The following is an 11,583-nucleotide window of genomic DNA, read 5'->3' on the forward strand; positions in this document are numbered from 1 at the left end:
ATCATTTGAGATGACCTAGCCTCCCCACCTCTACTTACAAAGTTGGAGGTCAGAGTTGAACTGCAATTATATCTAGCAGTGACACCAATGGTTGTCAGTGTAGTCATAGTCCGAGAATAAGGAAAGACCCATTGACCAATCTACTACGTCAGCAAGGTACTATTGGATGCAGAGACGAGGTACAAAATAATAGAATTTTTTTATATGATTTGATGACAATAGCTCAAAAGCTCAAGCCATATTTCTAAGCTTATACCATACAAGTCCTTACCAATCAACCACCACAGAAGATGCTACAGAGACCATTTACTTTAGGTCATTTGCCAAACTGGTCAATGGAGCTAAGAGAGTTCGACCTCCGCCAATATCCACGAACTACGATCAAGGCCCAAGTCCTGGTGGACTTTGTGGTAGAATCCACACTTTCTAATGAGACAGCTGGCGAAGAACAAGAGCAGGACACTTTGAATCAGTGGACCCTATATGTTGATAGCTCCTCAAGATTAGGATGGGGAGGTGCTGGCTTGATACTCACAAGCTCGGAAGGATTCATGGTACAATACACCCTAAGGTTTGGATTCTAGGTCTCCAACAATGAGGTAGAGTACGAGGCACTGCATGTAGGACTGAATCTGGAAAAAGCCCTAATGGTAGCATGGCTAATAGTGCACAATGACTCTCAACTCATTGTCAGGCAAGTGATGGAAGAATACATGGCAAAGGAGAAAAGGATGATGGAATACCTGTAGAAGGTATGAAGCGGTCCATAAGTTTAAAGATTTTTAGATGCGACTGGTTCCTGAGGCAGAGAATACATCTACCGATGTACTATCTCGACTAGCCACCTCGGATTTCCCAAATTTAGGCCATAATGTCTATATCGAGGTTCTATAGAAGCCCAATGTCAAGAAGGAAATGAAAGTGCAACAGGTTGATTTTGAACTCACCTGGATGGACCCATACTGCATTATCTTAGAGAAGGTATTCTGCTAGAACAAACATCTGAAGCAATGAAAGTAAATTGAGGGCAGCCAAGTTCCTCATCATAAATGACGAGTTGTATAGGAGGTCATACACATTGCCCTATCTCAAGTGTCTAAAGCCATCAAAATCCCAGTATGACTCCAAGAAGTTCATGGAGTTTGTGGTCAACACCTCGAGGGTAGAGCATTAACTCACAAGATACTCAGGCAGGGCTATTGCTGGCAAAAAATGCACCAAAATGCATAGATTACATCTTTTGGTTTGGTGTACCTCTAATATTAGTCACAGATAATGGAAAGTAGTTTGCTAACCCACAGTTCAGGGCTTTCTGTGATGAGCTGGCGATAGACCACAAGACGACTTCAGTAGGGTACTCCTCAAAGAATGGGCAAAGCGAGGTCATAAATTGAACACTCCTCCAAGGCCTCTGTAGACACATCATTTTGTCATTCCCCCAAGAGGTTTCCCGTGATGATGATGAGTACCTCCAAGGCCTAGAGTCGCTGTATCTGTGGATGTAGCGTCAGTTTACACTGCCCGAATCCATTTATCGATCGTCGATCCCCTTGTCGAAGCCCAAACCAGAGCCTCCAAGCCCTCCAAGAACCCCTGAAAATGCTAGCCCTGACCCAAACCCCTTGGAACAAGCCTGGCCTAGCATAGAACCTGGCCCAAATAGTCCTGTTTATCCCTGTCGACACCGAAACCCAGGTTGACACTCAAAGGCCTCTAGTCGACATTGACCCTACCTTCCATCGACATCGAGCCATGCCCTTTGACCGTCGGGCATAGCCTTCCTATTGTCTATCCTACCTTGACATTTAGAAAATAACCATCGATAGCCGAGCACATCTCCTCGATGTCGAATGCTTTTCATCGACAATCACTTGATGTCGGTCTTACCCATCTTCGATGTTGACTTGGGCAACTTCACTGTCAAATCTATGTAAATCCGAGAAGCCAAAACTTACCATGTTTGACTCCAATTTTAATTACTTTCGCGATCAAGCCTATTTTTGGCACCTTGGATTCATATTTTGGCTTCTTAGGCATCAAGAAACACCTCCTAAGGCAATAAAACACATGCCCACCTCCATTGGATCTTACCTTGACTTTACACCCACCGTCGATGCATAGACAGTCCTTTTCGACGATCCGGATCAACCCAAGGATCCCTACACGAATTTGGGAGTGCACACATCCCTTCATATCTATAAATACACCCCCCTCATGTCGTGGAAGGTTAGACAGGTAGTGAATTTTTCTATGTTAGTTTAGTGCTTGCATGCTCTAAGTTTAGCTCCTCCATTCAAGTGCTTTGAGTCTTTGGTCTTTGGCCCCCAATCTCCCACTTCTTGAGTATTACAATCCAACTAGAAGCTTCAAGATCCAGGCTTGGAGACATCAATCCGGTGATCTCGGCACCTAGACAACGAAGTATTCGTTTATAAGGAGACAAGAGAGTCATTATAAGTGGCGATACTTGCTCAACGTACGAACCCCCCTGAGTCACAAAAGGGAAGCCTCAACATCCCTGTTTTGATCTTTTTCTAACTAGGTAGGTGACTATTTCTTCTCACCTTTTGGTTATTTTACATTATTTTACTGATTTAATTCGTTTTGCATCTCCTAAGGAATGTGATCCCATCTCTCTAGATGGTGATCACACCTCTTCTTTCTCTCCTTCTCTCTTTATTTCTTTTTTTTCTTTTTTCTTTTTTTTTTTAATGTTGAAGACTCCTTGTATGCATATCTCCATGATCCTCATCCCTTGTTGTCTAAGACTCCCTCATGCAAATATTTATGTTGACCTATTTACATGCCATGCACACATTTTCGTGTTTTACCTTCGATTGTCATGTTTCTCCATGCATATGCATTTAATTATCGTCTTTGTTTTTGCACCTATCATGCTACCATGTTTAGATTAGTGTTAATCATGCTTAGGTCATCTAGAGTTTGAATCCTTTATTTTACTTTTTCGTATACTAACCCTTACCTTACAGCCGAACCTCCAGGTATGTGTTTCTTTTCCTCTATCCTTGCACTTTACTTTCTTACAATTTTTCACATCTTTATATTCTTTCCAAAAAGCATGTTATGACCTTACCTTGCCTAGCAATAGAAAGATAGGCAAGTCCAGGCGAACTGGGGTACCTAATACCTTTCCCGAACCATAACTTGACCCATACCCAGACCAACAGATCATTTGTCCCCAAAAGGGCATTTTTTTTGAGTCATTACAATACAATTTTTGGATCCTCGACCCTCCTCTAGGTGGCGAGTCTTAAACATTCAATTCACCTCTCTCTTCTCTCCTCAAGGAGAGGATGAGGTGGAGGACCCGTGGCAATCCCCCGCCATGGCTATTTGTCCTCAATGCCTCAAGAAGAGGTTAGACGATGCTAAAGGACTTTAGATGCTCTGAGTTTCAGAGCATTCTATGGGCATACATGACGTTAAGCCAGTCCACACTAGGAGAAACCCCCTTTATGATGGCCTACAGTTTAGAAGCAATAGTTCTTATGGAGATCAGGGCGAAGACTTACAGGGTCTAGCACTTCGACGAGCATGCTAAATAGGATGCATTAAGGGTAAACTTGGACCTAACGGGATCAGACACAACTCAAAATGACAGCCTACCAACAAAGGACTACTAGGTATTACAACTCGTAGGTAAGAGAGAAAAGATTCTGACCTAAGGACCTCATGTTAAGAAGGTTAGAAGTCTCAGACCCCACTAACTTAAGAAAGCTTGCTCCCAATTGGGAAGGACCTTATAGAGTAACTAGGGAAGATTTCCCTAGGACATACCACATGGAAGCTTTGGGGGGAGGGACGAAGAGTATCAACAGAGCTTGAAACTAGGAGAACCTACAAAAATTCTATCAGTGATTAGGTTGCCTTACTTCAGTTTAGATCTCACCATGAACAATTGGTTTATTTATCTTTAAATTTTTCATGTTATCATGACTCTTCTATTTTTTTTTTCTAGTTTGTAGAAGCTTTTGCTTGTCATGTTTTTTCAAGAACTAATAAAGTTGTAGATTTCTTCAGTAAAGAATAGTAAAATCATAAGACCTTTCAAGCAGAGGCATCTCGTAAGCCCTCTCACGTGGAGGCACCTCAAAAGACCTTCCAACCAGAGGCATCTTGTAAGCCCTCTCATGCGGAGGCATCTCATAAGACCTCCCACACAAAGGTATCTCGTAACCACTAACTGAGGCCTTGAAGATAACATAAACCTTACCCTTTCTGAAAGTCTAGATTTTGCAAAAAAAATAAATTGAATAGAGTAGATATGAGAAAAAATACACTTTTATTATGAGTAATACGTCTTAAGATTCTTGGAATTCCATGTCTTGAGTATTCCTATGCCCCAAGAGTTTACAAGTTGTATGTATATGATCCTTCCTAGTTGGGAGGTAACTTGTTTCGTTTTCTTGGTTGCGACGTAGCAGCTCTTTTGAGAACAAGATCCCCGGGATGGTATGCTCGTTCTTTAATTTTGTAGTTACAATAGTGAGCAGTTCTATGTTGGAGGTGGTAATTCTCAATCGAGTTGCATCTCTGGTTGCTTCAAGTAAATCCAAATTGACACGAAGTCCTTCATAATTGATTTGTTCGTTGAAAGTTCGGACTCTGTGCAATACGTTCCCTATTTCGGTTGGAATCACTGCTTCTGTTCTGAACGCAAACATGAAGGGAGTTTCTCCTATTGTGGATCGGTCGATTGTTCTATATGCCATAGAATGCTTTTTTGTTTTTCTACCCATAACCCTTTTGCATCTTCTAGCTTTTTCTTGATGTCGTTAAGTTGGATCATGTTAGTCGCCTCCGTTTGTCCCTTCGCTTGGGGGTAGGCAACTGAAGTATTTCAATGATTGATGCCTAATTCTTCACAGAGGTTGTTGAATTTTGAATTGGCAAACTGGGTATAATTCTATGTGATCATGACTTGTGGTGGAAGTGACAGTACTTCAATTGGTCTCTGCTCATCGTGGTGAGATGCATTCTTAGGGGCCACTTCAAGAGGTCTTTATCCTAGATTTGCATCAAAATATTCATAAGAGAATGGGTCAAGGAACTATAATTGACTTCAGGCCTTAGTAGGCTTCTGGGCCGACCATAGATTTGGTCCTAGCGAGGCCGTTTGTCTTGTCTGGCAAATTTTATCTCTTGATCCTCTCATGGCTTTCTTTTCTCCTGGGTAGTCCCTTCGTGACCTTATATGGCTTCCATCATCTCCGAAAGGTTAATGAATGGTTCAAAACGTGCCATCAACTCCATAAGGTCCTTTAGTTCCTCCATGACCACTAATTAGGCAAGTTTGATGTCTTGGATTCCAGCCAGTAGAGCAGCAAATGAGATATGGGAATCCAAGCCTTTTACCAACACACTTTCCTGGGTGAAGCATTTGAGGTAATCCCTGAGGGATTCACCTAATTGCTACCTGATGGTCATCAAGCTGACAAACGATCAGCAACCAGTTTTGCTACTCATGAAAGGATGAGTAAAAGCTTCGCCTAGCTGGCGATCGAAAGCTACTGACTATCTTTTTGGGAAGGCGGGTGAACCAAATCAGAACGCCCTTTCTAAAGTGGCATCTTTCACGCATGTTAGACCAATGTATGGCTTGATAACAGGCATCTTGAAATTTGTCAAAAGAGGAGCAGCAATAATGTCATCGGTGAAAGCCGTTTTGTTAGTGAAGCACTTCTGCTGAGTCCGACATTGTCTTTGTTCGCTTGCTGCTTTCTTTAATCGTCCTTCTTGGGTGTGGGGGGGAAGGTTTCTCTTCGACCCCAACTGATTAGTCTTGTCGATTTTGCTCTCACCATCTGCCTCTTGGAGATTTTGCACAGCGTTCTCTTGGGCTCCACGAACTCGTGTTTGTGGAGTAGATGCAGTATTGCTATGCTCAACATGGAGATTTGGATTCCTTTGTCAAGTAGTAGTTTGGGCCAAATTTTGCAGTGTTTTCGCCATATGAAGAAGTCATTGGTCAAGTTGATTAAACCCTATTTAGGTTATCAGAGCATGGATATTATTTGCTTGGATATCAGGGGAGTTTTGGGTGCCAAGGTCAGGTTCCCTCCTGGTTTGGTTGTTGTTAGTTTGTCTAGAGGTCGCATGTTGCACCCTGCTTCGAACCATGTTTCTTTTCTCACACTGGTCTCTTAAAGGTCTAAAAAAGGTTGGTTATGAGGGCAATGCCCCACGGTGGGAGCCAAACTAATGCGGGTGAAAACTGAAGGTGTGGTACAGGCTGTCTACGCCAATTTGCACAAAAGAAAGAGGACACAAGAGGTGAATCGAGGCTGGCCTTGGTGTAAACCTCCAATTTCTAAGGCAGTTTTTGGGGCAACCAGTCAAGAGGGAGAGACAGGCTCGAGAAGAAATGTAGAATCATATCAAGGATCCTCGACCATAGCCGAATCGCTTCCAGAACTTGCTCTAGGGTGGTAGATTGAGTTCAATCTGTCTTACCCAAAGTCTTCAGTTGATCTTTTTAGGCAATCAGAAGGATGCATAATGATGTGTCATGATGGGATGTTGAGCCATAGGCGACCTAATATTGGTCGGCTTACGTGAGCATGTGTTAAATGCAATGCGGCTTGTTAGGAGATAATCAACCCTTTCGGTGGATATTTGATCACTCTGAGCATGCCTCATTAAATACCCGCCGAATGATAATGTGCTTCGACACAAGACGTATCGGGGATGTGGACGATGGTGGTTCGTTCCCCATCTCCCAATGCTGATTAATTGACGTCTGCACCATCCTTATGTGTGTGTCAGGTATAGGCTTTATATCCTAAGGGATATTTAGGCTAGCCACCCCTGGTTCCAAAAGCTTCCATGAATTAAAATCGAACCTTGCTTCAAACAAATCGACCCCAAAGCTTTCCACGTGTCACTCATCCGTGGAACGAACTTTTAGTGACACAGCACTAATCATGAATCATGACACAATTAGGTTTCATCCGATAGGAGATTTACATGGTCAAGGAGGGAAGAGAGTATAATGTGAGACCCATATAAATGTATTAAAATCCTCTCCAATTCTTTAATCTGGCAATGCCTGGCAATACAACCTTCATTGTTCGACATGTGGCACAGAAAGATCTTAGGGTGGAGATTGGTTTGCACCATTTCGTGAAGCCCAACCCGATTTGACTTCCGGATCATCTCAACCCGCGACTTTCCCTCTCTTTCTGTTCACTCCTTCCCTCATTCCCACCATTGGAGAGCTTCAAAGTCTGAAACCAGATCTGGTTTCCTTTGCAAATAAACCCAAATCAGAGAAAAAAACTTAGGTACTCGGACAGGCTTTCAAATCGCACTTGACCTCTCTCTCTGTTCATCTCCTTCCCTCTATTGCCTTGCTTCAGAGGTCTGAAAGCAGGTCTGAAAGCGTCAATTTTGTGCACCTATTTCCTTAGTTTGAAGTCCTTGGGTTGGGTTTGCTATTTTTGTATCTGCAGTATCCAAGAATCTTTCGACAAAATTGAAAAACTCCCTTAACCTCGAATGAAATCATTGAGCATTCTAGCCCATTAAGTGACCTCCCCGACCCTCTCTCCACCCAATGAATTTTGAAAACCCTAAACTCCTTTAAGTTGTAATATCTGCAGATCTTCTCATGAAAAGCAAAGCAGAAAGTCGTCTTTAATTCCCTTGTTCTTTCTTCTTCGCTTCCTTCCCTATTGGTTTGGTTTGCTTGTCGGCTTAGGTGCTGCAGTTGTTCTTTGCGGTGGCCTTCTTGGCATTGCCTTTGCACACTCTATGGTCTGCTGCTACAAACTTGAATCCCTTTGGGGAGACAAGAGACTATTTTGTGACGAAGAACAGTAAGCCATGTCTGATCTATCAGCATATTTGGCACTTGTATTCCAGGATCTTCACTTCTGTGTTTCATATCAGGAGGTAGATTGTTCATTATTGGGTTCAGATCCCATCCCCCCCCCCCCCCCTCCTTGGTTTAATAAACTTGCTTTGGACAATATTGGTGTTGCGTGTGAAAACCTCCGGTACTTGGTTCGCCCGTGGATGAACCTGCAAAAACCAAACAATGAGCGCAAGAGGGCCGGTGTGGCTCCGGCCTAGGACTCTCCGATGCTCAAGTCAGGTCTTCAACGCGACAGCGTAACTGCGTAGTAAAAAGCAAGATCTCGAATAGAGCTCCATACCTGGGTATTTATAGAGTAAGGAGGAGATGAGAAGGCTGGGAGAGTCCTAGTATGGTAGGAGTCCTTCTTTGGAAGGTTCTCTCGCGTAGAGCGGAGTGGAGAGTTATTTTTCGGGTCGGACTCTTATTAAGGTAAGAGTCCATATAGAGTGTGATTCCGTGTTGCGGCTGGGATCGTGGCTCGGTCCTTATCCCATGATTCTCGGGATGTCTTGACGTGGCCGGAGATCCCGGTGGGGTGCTATGAGAGCCTCCATGGAGGAGGGCTCGGCCTACGAGGTCGGCCGTGGGGTCGGCAATGGAGGTCGGCCGGGAAGAGGTCGGTCTCGGCCATGAGGTCGGCTAGGAGTCTATGGCTGACCCGTATAATCTCGACCTCAGCCACCGGCCAGCTCGCTCAAACCAGGCTTTGTCGGGTGACTTATCGGATATGGGGTCGGCCCAATTTCTGCTCGACCCAACTCGGTTTCGGACTGAGGTCGGGTCAGCCACGTGGCAGCCTCGATAGGTGGGGTGTTTTATGCCTCATCACGAGGCCCCCACTCATCAAGTGTCGGCTCGGCGTTGATGAGTGAAATTTCCGGGCGCTTGTCGGGAAGATTCTTGCGGTTGGGCGAGATTATTTATTGCTGCGGTTGGCGTTGCACGATCGGCGGTTGAGTGTCCGTGCCACGTCGTGAGTCATTATGGCGGGCTCGGGAATTCGAAACGTCCTTTGATACGGGCCGTTGGATCATCTTTGAGCTGCAGTCGGCCGTTGGATCGGTGAAACCCAAGGATTATAAATAGGCGACTCCTAACTATTCATTCTTCTTTGCTCTAAGTTATTGACTTCTCGGCAAGTTTGGAACCGTCAACTCGGTAGATCTCATCGTTTGCTGCTCGTGATCGACTCAGTGAAGCTTCGTTCGTGATCGACTCGACCGTCGTTCCGTTCGCGCTCAACTCTTCTTCAACAGCGGTAAGTCTTCTCCACCCGAGTATGTCGGTTGGTAGTAGTCCTATGGGCGAACTGCTCGCCCAGGGCTGCGAGAGCGAGTCGAGGCGAGAACTCCCCGTCCGCTCTCCCACCATAGACTGTTGGGCTCGACCTCGACGAGCCCGATGTAGTGGGCCGCGGGCCGAGTGGCGGCCCCGTTACCCATGGAGTTTGACCACGGCCCAATCCACAGCCCACCGGGCCGAGAACTCCGGGTCGTCCTCATCCGATGAGGAATCAAGAGAGGGAGATTCGTCGAGATGGGGTTGGCTCGAAGCTGCCCACCCCCCCCCCCCCTCGTCCAACCCCCTACCCCCTACCCCCCCCCCCCCCCCCCCCCCCCCCCCCCCCCCCCCCCCCCCCCCCCCCCCCCCCCCCCCCCCCCCCCCCCCCAGCAGTTCCTAATCCGGGGAGATGGCCGCTTCATCGGGCCCGGTGAGGTGGCTCTGTCACGAGCGCCCTTCAAGTATGCGTTTGGCTCCCGTTCTCAACCTGGTGGACCAGATCTTGGACCACTTCCACTGTCTCCTGGTCGGTGGTGCCGAACTCTTGGCGGTTGTGTACGGCTTCTACGCCCTGCTACGCGAGATGGGCCGAGAGTGCGAGCGTGGCGCTTTTCTCTCGGCTCTTCTTCTGAAGAAGTCTCCGAGAAGGGATGGTATTATTTCTTCCGCCGATCGGGGAAGAGTGGGGCTCTAGGCGGTCACAAATTACGAGTAACACGCCGACCTTCAACAAGTATTGGAAGCCCCATTTTTTCTTCGCTTCCATTCCCAACATGCCCTCTCCGAACCGAGTGGAAGGAGATGAATCGAACTATGTAAATAGAGTACTACCCGACCGAGAAACGAGATGACCTCGCTCGACACGATCCCAGCGTCCGCCCTTCGATGTTCTCAGCCTTCAGGACGAGGGTTTCTTGAGTTGGCATATGACCCCTGGTAGGAACCCTTGCCGAGCTTATCTCGGTTGTCGAGCCGACCCCTCTACTTAACTTAGTTTTCTTTTCCTTTTCGACTTGTTTCCTATGTTTTCGGTTTCTCTTGCGCAGTGGTCGGCCACATTCCTCCAATGGACACGGCTCGGCTGAGGGCCGAGATTGTGCGGATAGGAAGAAGAAGAATGCCGAGAAGAGACCGGCGAGTCCTCCAAGGCCTCAAGGGAAAGGGGTGATCTTTGGGACCATCGGACGCGGTGGTCGATGCGGAGGCCGAGAAAAACACGGGTCAAGCCGGGTCTCGAGGAAGGAAAGGCCGAAAAGGCGAGAGGAGCCCGCCGAGAGACATCAAACGCCAAAAGCTCTCGGTAAACTGGACGAGTGGCGGCCTTCCGCCCGTGGCCTCTCCCACCAACATCCCCGCCCGCCCCCAGGGGGGCCCCCCCCCCCCCCCCCCCCCCCCCGGCCCCGCCCCCCCCCCCCCCCGGGCCCCCCCCCCCCCCCCCCCCCCCCCCGCCCCCCCCCCCCCCCCCCCCCCCCCCCCCCCCCCCCCCCCCCCCCCCCCCCCCCCCCCCCCCCCCCCCCCCCCCCCCCCCCCCCCCCCCCCCCCCCCCCCGACAGCTCGGAGAAGCTCGAGGCGCTGTCCGACCGACTCGAGCTCCTCTCCACCCTATTTCAAGACTTCAATATGGTAAGTTTCCTTGTCGGCTCTTGCCTATGATCTCGATATGTGTAGTTTATCCTGATTTTGTTCTCATGCTTTGTTGTAGGGGTTCGCCAAAGAAGGAGACCATGCTCCGCTTGAGCTACCTCTGGCCAAAGAACTATTCCTTGGACGTCCAGTCTGCAAGAAGGCTTATCGAGGACGCCCGGGATGCGCTCGCAGGCGTCGGAGACCCAAAGAAGCTCACCGAGGCCGTAAGTGGGAGAAACACTCTCGAGGCCGAAGGTGGCGGGCGAGGAGAGAGAGAAGGTCGAGCTCGCAGCTCGGCTCGCCCAGGTAAAGGAGAAGGCCAAGGAAGATCTGGCCACGGCTCGGGCGCGGCGATCGGCGACTATCTCCAATCGGAGGAGTCGCCGATATACGCCATGAGATCGGGAAGCCTCCCTTCGCCGAAGGTTTTGAAGCCCGCAGCCGAGATGAGCTTTTGGCCGAGATCAAGGGCGTATCCTGATCTCAATCTCTCCCTTTGACGATGATGCGACTACTTTGCGGGGAGATGGGAGATGAGGAGGGAGCCGAGGTCACCCAAGCTCAGCCCACGGAGGCACCTGCTCCGGTCGGCGTCTTCCCTGCGGGAGCTGGACCTCAAGACCTGCGCCGAGCCCAATATCGTGGACGCCTCGAGGCGCCTCCAAGTCCCACGAGGAGACGGAGATGTAATTTTTTTTTTTTTTTTTTTGTGGGTGTGGGGCCGAGCTGCCCTTTTGTAACCGTGCCGATCAGTCGGCTTACAATGAATAAAACAACTTATTTTTGTCGAATTTGTC

This window comes from Telopea speciosissima, chromosome 3, assembly GCF_018873765.1.
Source record: "Telopea speciosissima isolate NSW1024214 ecotype Mountain lineage chromosome 3, Tspe_v1, whole genome shotgun sequence".
In the NCBI taxonomy this organism is placed as follows: domain Eukaryota; kingdom Viridiplantae; phylum Streptophyta; class Magnoliopsida; order Proteales; family Proteaceae; genus Telopea; species Telopea speciosissima.